Here is a 6,872-nt window from a genome sequence, read left to right as displayed (position 1 = left end):
GGGTGGGTGGGTAAGGAACATGTATATACTAACAGGCTATTAAGCTTAATCTGTATCATCAAATTTTTCTCCATCACTGTCTTAAGTCGAGTCCAGAGGTGTCAAAGATACAGCTGCAACCCACAAAACTCCAGAGTGAAGCCCAAACCTGATTAGAATGTCATTGGGAAATGTTTGACAAAAGTTTTAAAAATGCAACACAACACAGATAATGCTAATTTGTGGTTTTCCAAGTCAATATGCAGCCTATAGGGATCAGTTTCTATTTGAGTTTGACTACACTGGGTAAACAATCAATTCAACAATAAATCATGCTGATCTGTATTGCTTCCCTATTCTGAGATGTAAATGCTTACAGGGAGGATTTAGCAATTGACTCTCATGAACAATCTCGTGATCAAGTTAGATCCAGCATACCCCTGCATGTACTCTACGTTCAGCCTCAGTTTCCTCATCTGCAAAACAGAAATCAGAATGGCGCCTACCTCTCAGGGTTGGTATGAGGATAAAGTGAGATAATATTTATAAAACTTGAAGTGCGATATGAATGCTATCATCATTAAATCGGCCTATTGTCTGTATTCCAGGAACTTGGCACATTACTGGGAGAATTGTCATTTCTGTAGTATTTAAACCCCAGTATGCGTCAACTGGTAGGGAGGTATTTGCAAATCAATGAGTGGAAATAATTATGGAATCTTATTTCTTTAATTTTCTTTTTTAATTATCTTTTTAACATTATATTTATGTCATTAGTCTTTACATCATCTTCACTTCTAAATATCTTCCTCCACCCTCTCCTAGCCAGAGAGACATACCTTAATAACAAAGAACAAAAAGGAAAAGAGGGGGGAAAACAGCAGCAAAATCAAGCAGTTTACCACTAAGCTGTATATGTAATATTGCACTTCTCTACTCCACCATCTCTTTGAGGGAGGGAAGGATATATATATTAAAGCAATTGGGGTTAAGCAACTTGCTCAAGGTTACATGGCTAGTTATTTCTGGGTGTGGTGCTAAGTGTCTCAGCCCGGATTTGATCCCAGGTCATCCTAACACTGGGGCCGGTGCTCTTACTCGCTGAGCCACCTGGCCGCCCCTAAGCAATTGGGGTTAAGTAACTTGCTCAAGGTTACACGGCCAGGTGTTTCTGGGTGGATGCTAAGTGTCTGAGCATGGATTCGATCCCCAGGTCATCCCGACACTGGGGCCAGTGCTCTTACTCGCTGTGCTACCTGGCCGCCCCGGGAGTTATATTTTTACATATCTTCTTTAGGGACAAATTTGGTGATTGTAATTCATAATTACATATATTATATATTAATATAATTATAGTGGACAACTAAGCAGCATAGTGGATAGAACACTGAACTTAGAATCAGGAAGACTCATCTTCTCGAGTTCAAATTTGGCCTCAGACTGTGTGATCCTGAGCATGTCACTTAACTCTATTTGCCTCAGTTACTCAATTGTAAAATGAGCTAGAGAAAGAAATGGGAAACCACTCCAACATATTTGCCAAGAAAATCCCAAAATGGAGTCACAGAGATCCCATTACTAGATGTATGACCCTGGACAAGTCACTTAACCCTGTTTGCCTCTGCTTCCTAATCTGTAAAATGAACTAGAGAAAGAAATGGCAAACCATTCCATTGTCTTTGCCAAGAAAACCCCAAAATGGGGTCACAGAGAGTCAAACACAACTGAAGAACAACAATAACAATGTAATTTATAATGAAACAGCATCTAATCCAATTTGGGGTTTTGGGTGGGAGGGGTTTGGTTGTTCTTGCTCTTTCCATATCATTGCTATGGTCACTGTGGGGGTTGTAGGTTTTGTTTTGTTTGCTTTTTGGAGAGGGGAGGGCAGGGCAATTGGGGTTAAGTGACTTGCCCAAGGTCACGTGGCTAATAAGTGTTAGGTATCTGATGCCAGACTTGAACTCAGGTCCTCCTGACTCCAGGGCTGGTGCTCTATTCACTGTGCCACCTAGCCACACCTATGAGGTTGTAGGTTTTAAAGAAATCTCATTAAGCTCTTATTTTATGACATTTCCCCCCATTCTCTTTTTGGTATCATCTTGAGTTTTTCTGGGGGGTTGGGGGAAAGGTGAGTGAAGAGCTTGGCCTCCTTTGCTTTCCTCACTACCACATCTTGGATCATTCTCAAATACAGAATCTCTAACCTGTTTTGCTGATGTGCCAATCCTTAAGTGAATGAAGAGGGAAGCATATGTTTCTCTTCTAAAGGGAGAGAGGCCTGTCTCAGCATCACAGGATCATGAATTTAGAAATCCAAAAGGGGCCTTAGAAACCATCTAGTCTCACACAGATAAAGTGACTTGACTAAGGTCACACATGGAGAAAGCCACAGAGGTGGGATCTGAACCGAGGTCCTCTAACTCCAGCGCTGTCCACTGTACCATAGTGCCCTCCATGACAATGAGGTGAAAGCATTCTGGGTTGGAAGTCAAGACTTGGGTTCTAAGCCCCAGATTTTCTACTTGTGGAACCTTGACTAACTCAATCCATTTTGGGGTTCCCTCCTGTGTAACATGAAGGTCTTGGACAAGATATTTTCTTGTCCATTTTAGCTCTAACAATCTGTGGCACTGTGGGAAATCTTTATTCCTGAACAGCACTGAATTAATTACTGATTTTAAAAATTCCTTGGATATAGTTCTCATTATTTAAAAATCCTTTCTTTTTTAAAAATTTTAATTGCTATCTTTCATTTTTAAATCACCTCCAACTATCCCCCTTTCATCCCTTCCTTTGTTAAAAAAAAAAAAAAGACCAAGAAACAGAGAGCGAGATTGGAGACAGAGACGTTGAATAAAACCACCTGGCACATCAGCCAAGTCTGATGTAGCATCTGTTAGACATTGGGCAAGTCATTTTTTAGCATTTTGAGCCTCAGTTTTTTCATTTGTAACATGAGGGGGTTGGATTAGATGGCCCCCAAAGTCCCTTCTAAATCTCTGACCCAATAGTCTGATATGCAGCATTCTGTACCAGTATTCCCCTACCTCTGCAAAGAAGGGAAGAAGGTGCATTTTGTCAGAATTTCTTGCTGCTGCTAAGGTTGGCCATGTTTTGGGACCAGAAAAGGTGAAGAGGAATAAGGTCTTGATTATAGGATTTCAACTGAAATAAAGATATGATCCACTTGGAAGGCTGAGTCCTATAGTTCTTAGAATCAGAGTTGCCTTCTTTAGATAAATAGGACTAAGAAAGTTGTCTAGATAAATGAACTCTTCCCAAGGTTTTCCATATTACATGCTTGTCCAAATGTTCATTTAGACTATGTGTGCCTGACCTGTGGTAGAGCCTTCCAGGCTTGTCTTGGTCTGAACAGCCATAGTCAGACACACTGTATCCTGATTCCAACATAGTGGTATCATCGTGCTCCTGTTCAAGAAAGACAACCAACCAACCACAGAAGTCTACGTGGTCATTCCATAACCTCTCCTTATGTGAGACATTTGGAGGATAGGAACTTAGTTAAGTCAGCACCACTCTAGTCAATGCACACATATGCATGCAAACACACACACACACACACGCACACGCACACTTTTTGCCATGCCATAAAGGCTATCTCACTCCAGGCCATGTGACCTCCTTGGTTATATTCTTCCCTTACTGTCCCTGCATCCCTAGTCTTCCACCCCTCAGTGCCTCAAGATAGACATTAAGCCCCTCCTTGAGTCAAAACATATTATAATAAAAGTCATTATTTCTAAGCATTACTGGCCTGTCAGAATGCTTTGGGGAACACCTCCTTAAAGCCCCCAAATCATGGGAACAGACTGGGACAGTACCCAAGCCTAACTGATCAACATTTTGGGTACATACTGATGGCATTTTTACTGCTTGGCACATTGGGGAACTACCTAGATTGCTATGGCAGAGAAATGACATATAAATAACATTTAGTATTATTATTATTGGGCTAGAGTTTCATCCTGGGAAGCTCTGGGAATTTAAATGCTCAAATGTATCCGTTAGCAAAATTCTATTATTCACCTTCCTCCAAAAACCTTCCCCCCAAAATGGAAGAGAGGCACATGAAGAGGAAAGGCAAAGAAAGGGATCTATTTTTAAATTCTGTTGATCATATAAATAGTTGGAAAATAATTTGTACACCTTAAGAGAGGTTAATGAATAATCCACATAGGGAAGCCATACATGAAACCTTGTTCTTTATGTTTCATATATCTTTTTAAAAATGGATCGTCAAAAAAAAGTGCACGTCACACTTTTAAGTTTAATCTGCATAATAACATTTTTCTCTATCATTTTCTTGAATCTAAATAACCAACAATATAATAAATCAAACCCTAGTTTGTAGCTTGCTGGGCTTAAAATCTTCAGACTGAAAATTTAACAATCAGCTCTCCAGAGCCAATTCAAGCTGCCTCTAAAACACCCCTGGATTGTAGGGATTATACTTATTTTTTCTTTATTAATTGATCAACTTGTCTTAGTGATTTGCCTGAGGTCTAACAAGTAAGGAAGCTGAGAAGCATTGACCTAGGTGTCAGGTTTCTTGGATTTGAGCCCAGTTTGATCCCACTAGCTGTAGGCAAGTCACTTGACCACTCCAGGTTTCCTCATCTATACAATGAGGTTAATAATGCTTTCGCAATGCATTTCATAAGGTTGCTTTGAAGGTTTTCTATTTCATCAGTTGAAAAGCAGTGTGATACAATAGGAAGAGCCCTGGCTATGGGCTGAGTCAGAGGATCTGGATTAATATTCCACCTCTGATGTTAACTAATTACCTGTGTGACCCTAAGCAAGTCACTTAACCACTTTAGGCATCAGTTTCTTTAACTATAAAAGGAGGGAGTTGGCAGTAAGATAAGATCTAGAGAAAATGTGGGGTTTCAGTCTAAGAAGAGGCACAATAAACCAAATCTTGGGGAGTTACTTTGTTAACTTTTTATTTACTTATATGTATACATATAACACTATCTCTGGGCTCCTCCCCCACCTTGGTATTCATACTTGAGGGTCAGGGACCTAGAGAGTAATTGCCACCTAGAGGCTCTAGGGGTAGTATATGGGGCCACCCTTCAAAAACTATAGACTTAAAAGCCCCCACCAGTGACCAGTGTGCTTCTCACTAATAGCCCATAGATACGATGAGCTCTTAGCAGAGATATTTGTTATAATGGCATAATGAAAACACTAACTACAAATAACTACATATAAACCTGGGATGTATTCTCTCACAAATAAACATAGACCTCATGGGAAAAGTGTGCACAAACTTGGAGTCCAGTGGTACTGAGACAAACATATAGCAAGCAGGTGGCCAAGGTAACTCAGAACTGTGGTACTGCAGAGCTCCAATATCCTTTCTTTTTTCAGAGAATCCTCATGTAGGTGCACTTAGGTGGAGAATCTCTGCTGAGAAGACTGACCAGCTGGGTCCCCAGAGCTTGCTGCTCTCTGCAGCTTAACTCTTACTCACCAGGGCTGTTTCTCTCTTGAGTAGAGCTGGCTCTCTTCTCTGCTTATAGAGGCCACATACTTTGTAACTGTTCCCTCCCTGGGGTGAATATTTCTCTATATCCATTTTTGCCTGAAGTATATGTCTCTGTTCCCTCTACTGTGATTAAATCATTCTCAAGTCAATAAGCTCTTAAACCACTTGATGGAGTTTCTACCTTTGGGTAAGTTGCTGCTAAATGCCATGGCCAATGTGGGAAAAGAGGAAGAGAAATCTCATCACCTCCTTTGCAGAGGTCTCATACTAAAACTGCCTTGACTTCCTAGAATTAAACTGCCAAGGCCTAAGTATGGAAAACTCTACAAAGGCACATATGGTTTTTGCTCATCTAATGTGGCTTCTGCTTTTACTTCCATCAGAGAAAGGTGCTCACACATCATGAAGGGATCATGGAATAGATTGTGTGTCTAACGTATAATGCATTAACATCTTGTGGTTACACAACTGAACTTGAGTATAACTAAAATTACAGCTGACCCAAGGAGCAAAAGAACAAAGCATGACAGGTGTAAGTCAGCTGCCTAATAATGCCAGTGATGACTGACGCTGTCTTCTGGGTTGGGAATTGGTAAAGGATCAGCTCCTCAACATTTTTATGTTGTTTCTCCTAATCAAAAATAAACTCCTTGAGGGCAGAGGCCATTTTTATTTCTGTCTTTGTATACCCATTTCTAGGCATAATATCTGGCACATACTGGGTACTTATTACTAAAAATAATCATTAGCATTTACATAGTGCTTTAACACATGCTTTCCATGTGTTATCTCATTTGATCGAAGAATCATAGAGTTAGAAATGGAAGGGACCTTAGAGGTCCTCAATCCAACTCCTTCCTTATATACAGATGAAAAAAACTGAGGCTGAGACAGTGAAAGAACTTTCCCAAGGTCACACAATAAATGCTTGTTGAATGGAATGGAATGAAATGGAATTAAATTGAATTAGGGGTCTCACTAGGGCCAACATATGAGAGAGCTTATACTACACTGCTCCTAAGGTCCTCAGACTCTGTGATTCTAAATCACAGCAACATAGATTTGCAGAGCCAGAAAGGCACTTCAGAAGTCCCTGCCTCAACACAGGAACAAACTATGAACTGCCCCAAGCTGACAGATGTCTTAATTTCCTAGACTATAACATGGTTGTGGATGACGTTGTTTTGGTTGCATTGAACCCCAGAAGTCTACTTCTTCCTCAGTGAGATATACAGTCTTTCTACATTGATCTGCCTAGGATCTCTTGAGTTCTCCAGAACTAAGCTATGCAAGTTGGATGGCCACAATAAATTCAGCCCCAAGTAGTGGGAGACTGACTACCAGACTGCCTGAGGAGTAATGAGCCGGTCCAATC

Source organism: Petaurus breviceps, unplaced genomic scaffold, assembly GCF_028583685.1.
Source record: "Petaurus breviceps papuanus isolate PSGF00001 unplaced genomic scaffold, PetGlider_PUasm1.0 76, whole genome shotgun sequence".
Classification (NCBI taxonomy): domain Eukaryota; kingdom Metazoa; phylum Chordata; class Mammalia; order Diprotodontia; family Petauridae; genus Petaurus; species Petaurus breviceps.
This window is presented reverse-complemented; position numbering follows the sequence as displayed.